The sequence below is a fragment of the Trachypithecus francoisi genome, unplaced genomic scaffold, assembly GCF_009764315.1.
Source record: "Trachypithecus francoisi isolate TF-2019V2 unplaced genomic scaffold, Tfra_2.0 Lachesis_group3, whole genome shotgun sequence".
NCBI lineage: Eukaryota > Metazoa > Chordata > Mammalia > Primates > Cercopithecidae > Trachypithecus > Trachypithecus francoisi.
Genome location: NW_022681468.1, coordinates 161,423,485 through 161,440,949, shown reverse-complemented (window position 1 = coordinate 161,440,949; position 17,465 = coordinate 161,423,485). Strand labels below are relative to the sequence as shown.

Below are 17,465 nucleotides of genomic sequence, written 5' to 3'. Positions count from 1 at the left end.
TGAATTCATTTAGGGATATTTTCAATGTTGCTTTCATCTTTATGTGAATAAAAATACCTTCATAATTCTAGGAGCATTTTTCAGTAAGTATAAAATGATGCTATTATGTGTGTAATAGTCTAATTGACGGTGATATCTTCTTTTCCTTTAGATACATCTAAATTTTTGATTCAATGATATGTAGAGACGTCCTCCATCAAGACTCCTACAGGCACTGTGCATAGACTGATTCTAACTTTACCTTTAAGGGTTTCAAATGTGAGTTTACTGATTTATCTTTCTCTGTGGGTTCCATTCATATGTTTCATATTCACCGTAATACTGTCATCTGGAAGCATACAGCCAGGGGTATATCAAGCCATTCTCCACATTCAGTGGTAAGATTGAGAGAGGGTAATCATGCCAGCTCTCATACAGGTGGGGTTGCAATTACTCTACCAACACATAGTTTACAGAACTTCGAAAATACTCCAGAAACAAAAGGCAAAGACCTCAAGAGACCTGTTTGAGTAAACTCGACCTTGAACCCTTCATCATATTCCTGTCTGCACAAAGACAGATGCTTGGACATAGCATGGCTGTCTTGCAACAAGCCCATGGATGAGTGGCCATTCATTAGAGTTGTCAGAAATGACATGTATATATAGACTGAACCACCTCATATGACCCTCTCCTGGGTCTTCTATGTTATTTTGTTACATGTCACCAATAAACTGAATATAATATCAAATAATGCAAGTGCAGCTTTTAATTTATAAGAACACAATTATTATTAAAAGAAGAAGAAAATGTTAATGTATATCTACTCTGTTTGCTTCCCCGGTAAACATCCAGTTTGCTTGAGAATCATCTTACCTCTGTCCTTCACTATGTACATTCCACAGGCTGTTTTATTTGCATGGAGTATATTGCTCTTCATATTCTGTAAAACTTTGGTTAATAGTGTCTGGTTCTAATGCCATCACAATGTATAGGCGAAACATGCGTTCTTGATCAAGATCTGGCCTTGAAATTATTATGATACGGTGTTAAAACACAGAGCTCCTCATTACAGCTATATCTGGCAAAACAAAAGCTACTCTGTTAATCTGGAGTAAAAACACCCATAAACTATCAGTTGTCTTGCTGTATTGTTTGCTAACATCTCATAAATCATGAGCAAATGCAGCCGCTCGAGTAGGATTTGTATGCTATTTGATTGAAGATTTTATTAATTGTATAGCAAATATATGCCATAGAGACCCCTCTGTAGAAATGCTTCATTCAAAAGAGAGTATGTGCTTCTCGACACTGTCCTGTTGGCCTTAGGGCCCTCCACACTGCGGGCAAATTCTCATCTGCTGTGGAATCCTGAATTATGTCTACTCTCTTCTTGCTGTTGTGTCTTGATCATTTCAGGTAAGGAAAACACTGCTCAACTTAGGGTGAGGAATGCCCTCTTCACTAGCCAGGACACTCAGCCGTCTATTCACATACAGACCATGTCAGACAAGTGTCAAAAGTCCAGCCTAAGACAATGAATATCAACAGATCGGCTAAAATAATAGGAAGGTGGGTAAATTATTGACTTAGTAAAGGTAAATAAAAAGCTGAAAAGCACAAAAAGTCACAAATTTTAAAATATTATGCTAGTTTATAAGAAAAAAATAAGATTGCAATTCCCTTTCTACAAGACCACGTGACAAAACTATCGACTCCGTGGAAATGTAAGTACACATTTCCTGAGTGGCATTTATTACTTCAGTGAAAGCCAAAAATAATTTTATTAATCACTAATAAAAAAGAAAATAATACATATGTATATGATAGGTTCACTGTACAAGTAAATGTCATATAGATTTTTTAAAAAAAATAAGGCATACAGAATCACGGACTTCAGTCAATGTCTATAGCTCTTCAGGAAGAAATAAACAATATGGTAAAATTCATACTTGCATATTAACAAAATGACTGGCTCTGAATTCGGGATGTGGGTTTTAGTTTTTCTGTAGCCTTTCTCATAATTTTAATTGATTGATTTTGGGTTTTTGTTCTAACATTTGTTTTTTGGTTCAGGGGCACATATGCAGGTTGGTTACACGGGTAAATTGCATGTCCTTGGGTTTGCTGAGCAAGTGATTTCATCACCCAGGCAGTGAGCATAGTACTTGATAGTTTTTTTTATTCTCATCCTCCTCCCACCCTCCAACCTGAACTAAGCTCCAATGTCTTAGTTATTCCCTCTTTGTGTCAATGTGTAGACAATGTTTAGCTCCCACTTATAAGTGAGAACATGTGGTATTTGGTTTTCTGTTTCTGCATTAGTTTGCTTAAGATAATGGCCTCAAGGTGCATCCAGGTTGCTGCAAAGGATATGATCTCCTCCATTTTATGGCTGCATAGTATTCCGTGGTGTATACGTACCACATTTTCTTTAACAAGTCCAACATAGTTGGGCACCTAGGTTGATTCCACTTCACTGCTATTGTAAATAGTGCTGCAATGAATGTAAGCATGCATGTGTCTTTATGGTAGAACCATTTATATTCCTGTGGGTATATAGCCAGTAATGGGATTGTTGGGTCAAATGGTAGTTCTAAGTTCTTTGTGAAATCTGCGAACTGTTTTTTGCAGTGGTTAAAATAACTTATATTCCCGGTAGCAATGTATAAGTGTTTTTTATCCTCCATAGCCTCGCCAGCATCTGCAATTTTTGACTTTTGAATAATGGCCATTCTGACTTGTGTGAGATAGTATTTCTTTGTGGTTCTCATTTGCATTTCTCTAACAATTAGTGATGTTGAGCATTTTTTCACATGCACACTTTTTCCTCTTCTCTTTCCCTCCCTTGTTTGCTTGACTCATTCTTCAGAATCTCCTCCAGTGTTCCTTCTCCTGGAGGCCTTCCTTGTCCTTTCCATCCCTGGTCTGATGCTTGTCCTCTCAGCTCCCAAGGGGAGCTCTTCCACCTGTGGTTTAGATTTCAGTTACATTTTTTGAACCTTCAATATACTGAAACATCAGAGAATATGAAAATGTTGTGTGTGTTGTCCCCCTGTAGTGGAAAATAGCAACACAGAAGATTCACCTTTATATTGAATTTCACTGATGAATTAATAAGTCTCTCAAACTCCTCAACTATATACTTGCCTACTTCCCAATAAACTCTCTATTTCTTTCAATCTGAAGAGGGTTTTAACTTGAAGGTGAACATGATTCTTTTCTTCCTTTCTGTTGTCAGGGTAAGATGTGAGTCCTGTCTTCCCCTCAGCCTCTTCTCCCGCCTCTTAGCCCTCTCATGGGCCAGGCTACTTCTACATCTGCACTTGTACTATCTCTAGACAGCATTACCCTCTTTGACAAAATAAAGTATTTTTGTGTTCCAAGTTTCAGCTCTATCAATTTGTCTCCCTGAATAAATATTTTCAAATCTTTATTATTTATTGTATTTTACCTATTTTACCATGTTTTGTTTTCAAGTTTTACAATTGCTGTTAGCCTGGTAGGAGCCTTGACAGCTTTCAATGTCTGCATGTGGATGAACTTCACCTGAAGTCTGCTTTCATCTTCTGGCAAGATCACCTACATCAAAACTTGCAGAATGAGTGTCAACAGGGCAAGCCAAAATTACAGACAATGGTATAGCCTCCTATATTGAAAAATGTTTTATTGCCATCATTCTTCATGCCACAGAGGATGACATCTATGGCTCTGTGAAAAATCTGACCTAAAACAGTAAGAATCAGAATTTCAGGATACTGTGAAGTCATTTATGATTTAACTACAATATTGCTTTCATTTGTGTGTGAATAAACTTGTTCCTTTATAATTCTAAAAGTGTTTTTTTCAACAAGTGCAAAATAAGTATATTACATGCATAATAGTATAACTGACAGGGATATTATCCTTTCCATATTAGACGTATATAAAGGATATGCAAAGGATTCCATACCCTTGCCATATTAAAGGTACATATTTATGGAGTACACGTGAATATTTGATATATTTGCATAATCAAATCAGTGTAATTAAGATATTCATCACCTTAAATATTTTAGATTCTTCTTAAGTGCTGAACTCATTGACATACACTGTATGTCCCCACAATGAGCCTCCTACAGACATTGTACATTGGTCAATTCCAACATTCTCTTTAGTATAACAGATGAAAGTTCCCTTATCTGTCTTTCTCTGTTTTACCCACAATACTCCTTATTCACCATAATATTGTTAACTAGAAGTATACACCCAGGTGTAGAGAAATGATTGAATAGTTGCAGGCAGAATGAATCAAGACGTTTTGGAGGAACTGGTAGGGATTATATATCCCTCACCACATGTGAAAACAAAACAAAACAAAACAAAACAAAAAAATAGAGACACCTGAGAACTGTCAAACAATGACATGAGCTCTTCTATTGCCTCTGGAGTCTGGAGAATATTTCTGATGTCATCAAGCCATTCTCCATATCCAGTCAACAAATGGGAAAAGCGTTTTTGCCAGCTCCCATCTGCCGTCATTACTGAGACATGGATCACAGAAATATGGGAGTAGACTAGAAGGAAAAAGCAAAGACACAGAAGGAAGCCATTTGAATGTACTTGGCTTTCAACACTTTCATTTCATACCAGACTGCAAGAAGACAGAGGCCGTTATACGATACAGCAATCTTGCAACCAGCCCAAGGATAAGTGAATGTTCCTTAGAAATTAGATGAATGAGGTGTGTAAGTAGACTGAACCACCCCATGTGACATGAACCCGTCTTTGCTATGTCGTCTTAAGTATGGCATATAAACTCACTACATTGTGAAATAATGCAAGCAGAGCTTCTGTAAGAGTAGAACACAATTATTTCTAACAAGGGGAAACTGGTAAGGCCTATCTCCTCTCTTTGTTGCCGAGAAAACCTTCAGTTTCTTTTAAATTTGAGAACAAGCTTGTCTTTGCTCCTCACTACATAAATGTTACAGTCTATAGATTTTGCAGAGTGTAGGCCTGCTCTTTATATACAGTGAAATTAAATTAAATGGTGCCAGGCTCTAACACAATTTTCTGGTTTTCAATATTTGCCCTTAAAATTTCCTGTGCACAGTATTGAAGCCCACAGACAGATTGCTGGCATACTTGGAAAAACAAATGCCCACCGATTAATGTGCAGTAAAAGTATTATTGTGAAGTATCAATGTCCTGCTCTCTTGGTTGCTCATGTTTCACAAATCTTGAATATCTTTCTCGATATCCCCATTTTCCAGAATGAGAAAATGGCATTAATTGCACAGGAACCATATTCTACTGAATCTCAGAGAACCACCCAGGGAATGCTTCCTTCACTGGAGAATGTGTTCCTCTGAAGTTAATCATGCAGTCATTAGGACAACCCACATTGTAAACCCTAATGAAATCACAGTCGGTTTGCTGGAGTTCTGATTTTTTTCTGATCTCTTCTTAATTTTGTGTCTGTCGGTGGTTTAAGATGCGACAACCCTTGTTCAACCTAGTTTGAGCAGTACTATCTTCCCTAGCCAGGACACTTAGCCATCTAGTCACATATAAACCAAGTCAGAGGAGTGTTAACATTTCAGCCTAAAACAATTGACATCAGTGATCAGTTAAATAATAGGGAGAAGGATAAATTATAGGCTAAGTCAACAAAAATGAAAATCTAAAAAGGCAGGAACATGAAAATATTTTAAAAATATTATGCGAGATGAAAAAAGAAAATAAATAAAATGTTGCAATTTCCTTTTTACAAGCCAATATTATAAAAATGTAGGCTGACTACAGCACATGTAGGTACACATTTTTAAGGCAGCATTATTTTACATCATTGAGAACCTGAAAACAATTTTAGTAATCACTCATTAAAGAGTGAGAAGAGGCTGGGCACGGTGGCTCACGCCTGTAATCCCAGCACTTTGGGAGGGCGAGGCGGGTGGATCACGAGGTCAGGAGATCGAGACCATCCTGGCTAACACGGTGAAACTAAAAATAAAAAAATTAGCTGGGTGTGATGGCGCATGCCTGTAATCCCAGCTACTCGGGAGGCTGAGGCAGGAGAATTGCTTGAACCCAGGAGGCGGAGGCTGCAGTGAGCCTGGATTGCACCACTGCACTCCTACCTGGGCAACAAGAGCGAAACTCTGCCTCAACAACAACAACAACAACAAAGATTAAGAAGAGAAAGCATGTCTACACTATGGGTGATGAGTACAAAGAAATATCATGTACACAATTATGAAAGTATTGTGGAAGGAATCATAGACTCCAGCCAATGTCTATAGCTATTGGGAAAGGAGCAAATTAAAAAATAAAACATGAGTGGGCTGGGCACAGTGCCTCACGCCTGTAATCCCAGCACTTTGGGAGGCAGCGGATCATGAGGTCAGGAGATCAAGACCATCCTGACCATCATGGTGAAACCCTGTCTCTAATAAAAATACAAAAAATAGCTGGTGTGGTGGCAGGTGCCTGTAGTCCCAGCTAATCGGGAGGCTGAGGCAGGAGAATTGCTTGAAGCCAGGAGGCGGAGGCTGCAGTGAGCTGAGATTGCGCCACTGCACTCCAGCCTGGGCGACAGAGTGGGACTCGGCCTCGAAAAAAAAAAAAAAAGAAAAGGTAGAGTTTTAGCATCATCCTCTTGGTGCTGTCCTCAATATGGTGAGTGATTTCTTGAGCAATCTGGCTGTTGAAAATAGTATGGCTCCTGGCTCTCTCTCTAGCTCCTACTTTCACCATGTGACAAGCCTGTTCCCTCTTCACCTTCCACTGTGACGGGAAGCTTCCTGAGGCCTCCCCCAGGAGATGAGCAGATGTCAGCACCATGTTTACTGTATAGCTTGCAGTCCCCTGAGCCAATTAAACCCTCCTTATTTCCATAAATTTCCCAGTCTCAGTTATTTCTTTATAGCAGTGCAAGAATGGCCTAATACAAATATAAAAGTGAGAGAAGAAAAAATGGGTAAACTTCACTTTATTAGAATTAAAACTTTTGTGATTCAAAGTACACAATCCAGACAACCCAAAGAATGGGAGCAATGTGTGCAAATCATATGAGTGAGAGGGGACGATTATTGGAAGACACAGAACACTTACAGTTTAAAAATAAAAAGGGAAATACCCTCATTAAAAGTTGAGTAAATAAATATTTCTCCAGAGAAACTATACAAATGTGTAATAAGAACATAAAAATATTTTCAACACCTTTAGACCTTAGTGAAATACAAATCTAAACCATCAAGAGATAAATACCTCTGGAATCTTAAGCATATTCTTAAGAATTAGAAGCCAGTTAGAAAAGAGTATATACTGTATAATTCCATTAATATGATATTATCGAAAAGGTGAAATTATAGAGATATTTATAAAATAGTGGCTAGTAGGGTATCGAAGGGGGAAGGTCAAAGAGGTGAAATACACATTTTATTTTTGTGTAGTAAAATTATTTTCTATGATGCTATAATGGTGTGGCAATGATACTATTTTTCATATCCTGAAAACATTTACATCAGAAAGAGTGAAACTTTACAGAAACAATAAGCATTATTTCATAAGTGGGAGGATCCCGTGGAACAATGAAGAAAAAAATAATATAATTGTGTAACAAATTTATAAAGATGGCTTTTAAAGAGCATGGGGGGAAAGGGACTAATCCAAGAAATTTAAAATATAAGGTCTCCTAAGTCTAAAGGTCAAAGGATTTGTACATAAGCACTCTAGTTGGTAATATTCTTTCCCATGAGGGTATAAATTACCAGTTTTGAAACCACATGGCATGTGTTTTGGGACTCATTGATTACATAAAGTTGGCCAACTGTCTCACTGTTAGAGAGAGAGGTTACCTAACAAGTAGTGGGAATTGGTAGAAAGATTAATGTTTACTAGATTATATTCACGTAGTGCTGAAGACATTTTTAGAAATTCATGCTTAATTCTAGCCAGATATATATGGACAAATGTAGAAATATATGTATATATTCAGTACCCTATAAATCAACCTAGCTCTTCATTTACTTGTGTGTAGCCTAAAACTCTTAACAGTGGCCAAGTTGGTTCTGTTAACTTAATTATACCATCTTTTTGGAATCTTAGTGGTATTTTTGGTGAATGGTATTAGAAATAATATCATATATATATATATACACACACACACACATATATACATATACACACACACACACAAACATGTATGTGTGTGTTACTATAGACACATATACATTTCTTTGCTCTCTCAGATGACAAATCATAGAATCAATTCATCCCTAGCAGTAATGAGTATACCCACTGCCCCAAACTTTGTTTCTAATACCATTCACCAAAAACACAACTAAGGTTCTTTGGGAACAAAAATATGGTATAATTAAGTTAACAGAATCATCTTGGTCACTGTTAGAGTTTGAGGCTACATACAAGTAAATGCATAGGTAGACTGATTCATCGGGTAATGAATTAGATCATGTGGTGCTGGAAGCAATATAAATTTATGTTTAATTTCATATAGATATGTACAGATATACGTTGAAATATGTATGCCTATGTGTATATTTATGAATAAACACAGAAATATTTCTTTGCTTTGTCAGCTGACAGGACCTTAAATCAATAGACACCCAACAAGAGATAACAAAATTTACAGATATGCACCTAATAACAGAGTGTAAACTACCGGAGGCAGAAATTGATAAAACTGCAAGAAAGAGAGGAATGTCAGGAGCAATGACTACACCCGGCGTCCAGATCTTAGTTTGTGATTTCATTTTCCACTAAAAGAAACTAGGCTTGGGTAGGGAGTAAACACAACGAGCCTGGAGCATCTAGTAGTGCCAGAACTAAAGAAATGTCAGCCACAATCCAAATACCCCACTAAACCGACAGTAAATCAAACCCTAATCATGAGGGTATTTCTAAATGAGAGAATCTAACCGAAAGACATTCCAGTGGCCACTACTGGAACAATGAGAATTTAAAAAAATGCATTAGCATAGGTAGAGTAACAAATACATATCCAGGTTTTCATATTAGTATAAATAAATGACTGAATAAATATTTAATAAGCAAAGGAGACTAGACACATGCTCATGGTGAGGGCTCTAAATAACTTTTGTAGACACCCTGCTCAAAAGAAGGGGAGCATGACCCTCCACTTCTTAAGTGTGTGTTGCATATAGTCATTTTTTAATTTAATTTTTATTTATTTATTTATTTATTTATTTGAGACAGATTCTCATTCTGTCGCCCAGGCTGGAGTATAGTGGCATGATCTCGGCTCACTGCAAGCTCCGCCCCACCGGGTTCACGCCATTCTGCCTCAGCCTCCTGAGTAGCTGGGACTACAGGTGCCCGCCACCATGCCTGGCTAACTTTTTGTATTTCTGAGTAGAGATGGGGTTTCACCATGTTAGCCCGGATGGTCTCAATCTCCTGACCTCCTGTACTTTCAGATGATTTCTTACTGTTCATCAGTAGTGTGCTGGAAGCTCAGGTGAAGCCCTCAGGCTCTTTGTTTCTTCCCCAGACTGAGGAAAGTAAGGGCAGTGCTATTGCTGTGGCAGTGGCAGGGGGGCTGTCAGTTGCCACTGGGAGTCCTTCCCCAGGGAAACACAGAAGCACTACCAGTAGGTATGCTCAATAATGGGTGGTCCTGTTCTGTGGTCCTGAGCCAGGGCCTTGCCTGTTGAAGAGTAGGGGGTGAGAACTCACAGGAAGAGAAACTGCGCCCCTCTCCACATGGTGGCTGCAGTGTGCTGGAGGTGCCAGTGCAGGGCCTAGGCCATTTGTTCCTTTCTCTGCCTGAGGGCAGTTAGGGCAGTACCACTGCAGCTGCAACGGCAGGCAGGTTGTGGGCTGTCTCTGGGATTTTCTTCAAAGAGAAATGCAAAGCTGCCCGGTGGAGTATTTTTCTAAGATGGAGTCATTTATGTCAATGGTGTTCTACACAGGACAGGAACTTGCACTTGGGGTGAAGTGGGGGATTGGAGTAATGGAGAAAGAGAAGTGAACAGGAACATCCAAGTCCATGATACTGTCAGTCAGCCTGCCTAGGGTCCTCTCTGCCTGTCTTCACCCTTGTCCTCCCCACACTCAAACCCTCCTGAGAGTGCTCATGTCTATCCCCAGAGGGCAGCAACCATCCTCAATTGTTCTGTCTTCCTGATGGGCAGACCATATGGGCTAAGGTAACATTTTAAGAAAGTAGATCTAGGCCAGGCGTGGTGGCTCACGCCTGTAATCCCAGCACTTTGGGAGGCCAAGACGGGTGGATCACAGGGTCAGGAGATCGAGACCATCCTGGCTAACACAGTGAAACCCTGTCTCTACTAAAAAATACAAAAAACTAGCTGGGTGAGGTGGCGGGTGCCTGTAGTCCCAGCTACTCAGGAGGCTGAGGCAGGAGAATGGCATAAACCTGGGAGGTAGAGCTTGCAGTGAGCTGAGATCAGGCCACTGCACTCCAGTCTGGGTGACAGAGCGAGACTCCGTCTCAAAAAAACAAAACTAGATCTAGACATTTAAAATTCCTCCATACAGAATGTATTCCTCTCTGAGTTGCTGCTGCACCACTGCCTGAGCTGCCCTCTCTCACTGGCTTAGTCCCTCCATGATCTGCCCTTCCCGCTCCTGCAGTCCTCACATGTCACTGAACCCAGCAGTCTGCTAATACCACTGCCCTCTTCTCACACTCTAGCCTGTGCCACTGACACACTTTTTCTCTTCTCTTTCCTTTTTCCTGTTTGCTTGCCTCACTTCTCATTCTTCAGAATCTCTTCTATTGTTCCTCTTCCTATAGAACTTTGGTTCAGATTCAGAACTAGAACTTGAGGGAGTTAAAAGTGTCTGTCTGCCTCTTGAGAGGATGTGAGGATTGAGTGAACTAATAATACATAAAATGTGTAGCCTAATCATTGTTCAATAGTACACATTATATCAGCATTTGCTAACAGTGACTGCTTTTTCCAAGTACTTGCAGGAAGTATCATGTGAGTCACTTATAAATACGTCATTATTTCATGTCACAAGCATAAAACCAGTGAAAAAGTATAGCATAAATGTCTTATCACTTATCACTTATCGTTGCACAATTTGCTAATGAATACAGTGATCACAGTGCCAGAGATGAAGATTACGCATGCTCACACCAACAGGGACTTTCACCAAGGCCAACCTGGCTATGGCCCCCTCTGACGGCTTCATCTGCCAGCATAATTATTTCGTAATTACTGAAAATAACTTTTGAACTTTTGTAAATGTGGCTATTTGTCTTAAAACACTCCTATGATCATATGTGATGGAATATAAAAGCAAAATACAATAACAAAAGTATTCCAAAATTTCTGCCAGTCAGGTCAAACTCTTCTGAATCACCTTTTCACTCATCTTGTCCATGAGTGTTCCTCCATTATCATCATCTCTGTTAATTAGGACCTTTGATAATGCCACACTTATGTGAGATCGTATCAGACTTGGAAAACCAAGGAATACAATTATGTTAGTTGGTTGTTTCTAATGTTGCTAGGCAAAGTGACGAAGAAAAAATAAATTTTGAGATCCATCTCCACGTAAGTAGACTTAGAGGTTCTAAGCGTGCTCTAAGTGAAACTGTAACCAGCAAAAGGGTCCAGCTGCTCACCACTTACAGATAAAAGCCAAAATAACAAGAGTAAGGTGTCACAGAAAGAGAGTGAGCTTTATTATATGTCCTAGCAAGGGGAAGAGTGGGTGGAATTCTTTCCAAAATGTTCCACTCTTCAATTTGTGGAGGGAATCTGGAATTTTTGGAGAGAGGGGTCTGGAATGCATGAGAAACAAGGAATTAAGAGGTGTCAGGTGATGTGACCTGCTCCAGCGGCTTGTCTTGAATTATTGTTCCATCTAGCAAAGGGACCAGCGCCCTCGTGGGCCCAACCAGGTTACAAATCAATGGCAGTCACTCTTACAGTTAATCTTTAGCCAGGAGTGGGTTCTGGCCTTGAAGTAATCTTTTGTCAGAAAGGGAATTCCAGAGATGTCTGCTCTGTATCAGGATGCAGCCTCGGAAGCTCCTAAAACAAATATCAAATGAGAAGGCATGATATGTGTTTAACAAGCATCTAGGTGAATAAAGGTGTATAATGCTTGGGAGCATAAGCCAAGAAAGAGAAAGGGAGCGGAGGCTCACAGCACATTCCGAGACTGTACGTCAAGACGAAAGAAGGCATATTTGTAAAGTTTTTCTCAAAGCCACATAATGAAACTGGGAAGAAAGGAGGAACAAAAACATTCTGAGGCTGTGAAACACATCTGTAGTTTGTCTCAAAGCTACATTTTGGGACTGGAGAGAAAGGAGGAAAGAAAAAAAAGTTTTAAAATGCAGTTTGAAGCTAAGCTACTCTGTTACAAGAATAATCTCACCTTTAGCCACAGCGCCCAAACTGCTAAAATTCAAAGACAAGCCCAACTCACACAATTGGCTACATTGTTGAACCCTTGGTCTAGCAAGGGACCTACTATAAATTGAGGGCATTAGTTGGGAAAGAATGGGACCTTTTAAACTGGAATGGAAACCTCTGAAAACACTGATGAGGCTGGAGACATTGAGCTCTGAAATTCTGATGAGTCTTGTTTGTGGCCTCCCGCACACATCCCCATGGCAGTGGCCTTCCCCCCAACAGTGTATGTATAGGCCCTTCCACCTCTGTCTGGGGAAATTAACTCTGCATTGCATGAGGAAAAGGTAATGAGCTTCCCTGAAGCTGTTGCCAAGGAATACAGTGCTGCTTCTCTTCAGGCCTTACTCCAGCCACATTTTTTGCTTCCAGACCTATAACTAGACTCAAGCCCTAGCAGGCCATAAAGGTAATATATGAAGCATGACCCACGAGAAGGTGCACCACACTCAAACAAACTACTTGAACTTTCTAATTTATATGAGCAGAATCTGGGAACGTTTGTGGAAATGGATATTTAGGGTCAGTTTCGAATACAGTAAGAAATTCTTCCTCAAAGGTTTAGCTTGCTTATGTTTCCTTGTCCTTCGTTCCCTTTCAAGGCCAGACTTCCTTACTCTCTGTGTTCCCCCTGCTCTGGTAAACAACTTTCCTGCCAGTCTTTATCTATAGAGCCCGCATTCCACATCTGCTACCCACTCTGTGAATTACTCCTCCCATCGCAACAGTTACTCTCGCCAAAACAGATTTTCCCACGTTCCCACTGGTATACAACTGCATTCCTGCACTTTTCAAGTTAGTCAGCCGGGTTTAGCTTAACTTGTGTGGTCCAACTCCAGCCAATGGAGGCAGGACACAGTACACAGGGACGAGCTGTGTTAGAGATAATAAAAACCTCTGCTTTCCTTTGTTCGTGTGTGCTCTCACAGTGACCAGACCTATGAGGGGCACCCTCCTGCAGGAGTAAATTTGCCTTGCTGAGAAAATTCATATGCAGGTGCTGTTTTATTTCGCAGCACTGAAAAATCTGCTTCTAACAGTCAGGAGAATGGTAGAGGGAACATAAAGTTGCATGAGGACAAGTTTATTGATATGAGCCCACTAAGCAAATATTCTGCTTCAAATGTCACAGCTTGGGGATTTAGGAATGATGTTAGTAGTTTGCTGCAATGTTTGCTGAATTCTAGTTCTAAGACTGTTTACCATGAACAAGTCGGAGATGCCCTATCTCTCTTTGTTTAAATTTGAGGAAGGAACTTAGAAACTTGGGGAGAGTGAAATGCTAGAGTGGATTTGTCACTGACCCACACAGAGAAGGTCCAGAAGACATACTTTTTAATGATACTTTGAGAAACAGATTGGTGTGGGAAGCCCCAGTGTGTCTTAACAACTCTGTGATCTCTCTTCCCTGTAGGCCAGATCTTATAATGGAAACCGCAGACCATCACTTAAAATATTTAAGTGCAATGGAAATGTTGGATCTCAAGGGGCCTTGGGGCCAAGTGGCAGCAATCAACCTTCAAAGGCTAGTGGGTACTATTATGTAAATGAGCAGCAAAGGTAAAGCAACAATCAGATTGTTCTGACTCCTATATATCTGTAATGTTTGCTAATTAGCCATGGTGTTCTCAAAAAGTAAACAGATAGAAAGCTTTCTAAAGGCTTACTTGGTCTGAAGAAGCAGAAAAAATTCAGCTCAAGTAAACAAAAGTCTAACTGGAATTATGAAAAAGCACAGAATCATAGCCCCACACTCAATTCTCACACTTGAGCCAGTTTACAGTCCCAGAACTCCCTGTAAGAAAGAACAGCCAGGTCCCCTCAAAGAAGGATGCAGGTACACTACCAACATTATATACTGTTCATCTTTCTTGTATTCTCCCTTGAAGAGACCTATTATACAAGTTTGTAACACGGTCTATCCACAAAAAAAGTATAATGGATTTGTCACTAGTGAAGAGGCAAAAAAAGTAAAGACAGTTGTTTCCATGTGAATGTTCACCAATGTGTTATCTCAGCAGAGGACATCTGCAATAATCAAGTGGATGGGATAATGCATTCCGAGATACTCATTATCCTTTATCCAGCCACACCTGTCATTGCACCATAGGCTGATGAACAAAAGTGACCATGGTGTCAGGGATGAAGATCATGCATGCTCACACCAACAGGACTTTCACTCACCAAAGCAAACCTGGCTGTGGGTCCGAGTGACCCATCTGCCAGCTGCAGGGACCAATACTGAGTCTCTGATATTACAATGTTCCCCAGGGTGATCAGCAAACCACCAGTTTTTGCATGATTACGTTGGGTATCTTTCGTCAAGAAAGGAGCAGTGTTTTGCCCTTCCTGGAATAGATATTGACTCTAGATGTGGATTTTACTTCCTTGAACATAAGCTTTCTGCCAAAACGGTAATTTATGGACTAATAGCATGCTTTATCATCATGGTATTCCACAAAACATTGGCTCTGATCAAGGAACTCCAATCACAACCAACGTATTGTAGCAGTGGGCTTATGGTCACGAAGCTCACTGGTCTTACTGTGTTCCCCATCATCCCAAGAAGACCAGCATGGGGTTAAGTGCCATCATGATTCAATTAGCTCCCACCAGGTCTCTCCCATGACATGTAGGGATTATGGGAACTATAATTCAAGATGACATTTGGGTGGGGACAAAGCCAAACCTTATCTTTCCTGCCTTGACTCCTCCCAAATTTCATGTCCTCATATTTCAAAACCAATCATGCCTTTTGAACAGTCCCTAAAAGTCTTAGCTCATTCCAGGATTAACCCAAAAGTCCAAGTCCAAAGTCTCATCTGAGACAAGGCAAGTCCCTTCTACCTATGAGCCTGTAAAATCAAAAGCAAGTTAGTTACTTCCTAGATACAGTGGGTACAGGCGTTGGATAAATACACCTGTTCCAAGTGGGAGAAATTGGCCAGAATGAAGGTGCTACAGGCCCCATGCAAGTTAAAATCCAAGAAGGCAGTCATTCAACTTTGAGGTTCCAAAATGTCTCCTTTGACTCCATGTCTCACATCCAGGTCATGCTGATGCAAGAGGTGGGCTCCCATGGCATTGGGCAGCTCTGCCCCTGTGGCTTTGCAGGGCATAGACCCCCTCCCAGCTGCTTTCGCATCTGGCATTGAGTGTCTGTGGCTTTTCCAGGGACATGGTGCAAGCTGTCGGTGGATCTACCATTCTAGGGTCTGGAGGATGTTGGCCCTCTTCTCACAGCTCCACTAGGCAGTGCCACAGTGGGTACTCTGTGTGGGGGCTCCAACCCCACATTTCCCTTCCTCAGTGCTTTAGCAGAGGTTCTCCATGAGGGCTCTGTCCCTGCAGCAAACATCTACCTGGACACCCAGGCATTTCCATACATCCTCTGAAATCTAGGCAAAGGTTCCCAGACCTCAATTCTTGACTTCTGTGTGCCTGCAGGCCCAACACTATGTGTAAATCACCAAGGCCTGGGGCTTGCACCCTCTGAACCAATGGCCTGAGCTGTACCTTGGCCCCTTTTAGCTGGAGCAGCTGGAGCCAAAGCAGATGGGATGCAGGCCACCATGTCCTGAGGCTGCACAGAGCAGGGGGGCCTGGGCCTAGTCCACAAAACATTTTTCCCTTTAGGTCTCCAGCCTGTGATAGGTGGGGCTGCCATAAAGTTCTCTAACATACGCTGGAGACACTTCCCAGTTGTCTTGGTGATTAATATTAGGCTCATTACTGATGCAAATTTCTGCAGCTGGCTTGAATTTCTCCCCAGAAAATCAGGTTTTCTTTTATTTCACATTGTCAGGCTGCAAACTTCCCAAACTTTTATGTTGTGCTTTCTCTTGAATGCTTTGCTGCTTATAAAGTTCTTCTGCCAGACACCCTAAATCATCTCTCTCAAGTTCAAAGTTCCACAGATCTCTAGGGCAGGAGCAAAATGCCACCAGTCTGTTTGCATAGCAAGAGCGACCTTTACTTCAGTACCCAACAAGTTCCTCATCTCCATCTGAGACCCCCTCAGCCTGGACTTCACTGTTTGTACCACTATCATCATTTTGATCAAAGGCATTCAACAAGTCTCCAGAAAGTTCCAAACTTTCCCACATTTTCCTGTCTTCTTCTAAGCCCTCCAAACTGTTTCAGCCTCTGCCTGTTACCCAGTTCCAAAGTCGCTTCCATATTTTGGGGTATCTTTATAGCAGTACCCCACTACTGGTACTAATTTACTGTATTAGTCCATTCTCATACTGCTAATAAAGACTTACTTGAGACTGGGTAATTTATAACAGAAAGCAGTTTAATTGACTTACTGTTCAGCATGGCTGGGGAGGCCTCAGGAAACTTACAATCATGGTGGAAGGGAAAGCAAACATGTCCTTCTTCACATGGTGGCAGGAAGGCAAGTGCCGAGAAAATGGGGAGAAAGCCCCTTATAAAACCATCAGATCTTGTGAGAAATCACTTACTATCATGAGAACAGAAGCATGGAGGTAATCGCCCCCAGTATTCAATTACCTCCCACTGGGGCCCTCCTGCAGCATGTGGGAATTATGGGAACTACAATTCAAGATGACTTGGGTGGGAACACAGCCAAACAATATCAGGTGCCAAGTTGAAAAATGATGGGCTTGGGATGGTTAATTTTATGTATCACATCGACTGTATTAATGAATACTTAGAAGACAGGTAAAGCATTACTTCTGAGTCTATGAGTGAGGAGTTTGGTGTGTGTGTCATTTGACTGAGGGGTAAAGATCCACCCCCAAGAAAAACAAGCACCATCCAATCTCCTTGAGGCTAAATACAACCAAAAAGGCATAATTTTTTTCCTGTCTGTCTCTCCTGGAGGAAGGATATTTCTTTTCCTGCCCTTGGACAACAGAAATCAGAGATGTCTGCCCTTGAAACTCACGGCTTACTCAGATTTGTAGGCTTTTGGCCTTAAATTTGAGAATTACCCCAGGGCTTCCATGGTTCTGAAGATATGATGTTGGACTGGGCCACACCACCACCATCTCAGGGTCCTAAGCTTATGGATGGCCTGCCTTGGGACTTCTCAGTCTC

At 40.9% G+C, this 17,465-nt stretch overlaps 1 long non-coding RNA gene across 4 annotated transcripts in view; it reads right to left on the bottom strand.

The window, feature by feature from the left end:
• Positions 1-3,474: 3,474 nt before the first annotated feature.
• LOC117070969 overlaps positions 3,475-17,465 on the bottom strand; it is a 103,554-nt gene continuing 89,563 nt past the window's right edge. For all 4 annotated transcript variants that reach the window (XR_004432116.1, XR_004432118.1, XR_004432117.1 and 1 more), the window contains one exon: positions 3,475-3,706. This is a non-coding gene — a long non-coding RNA (uncharacterized LOC117070969). The remainder of the gene's footprint in view (positions 3,707-17,465) is intronic.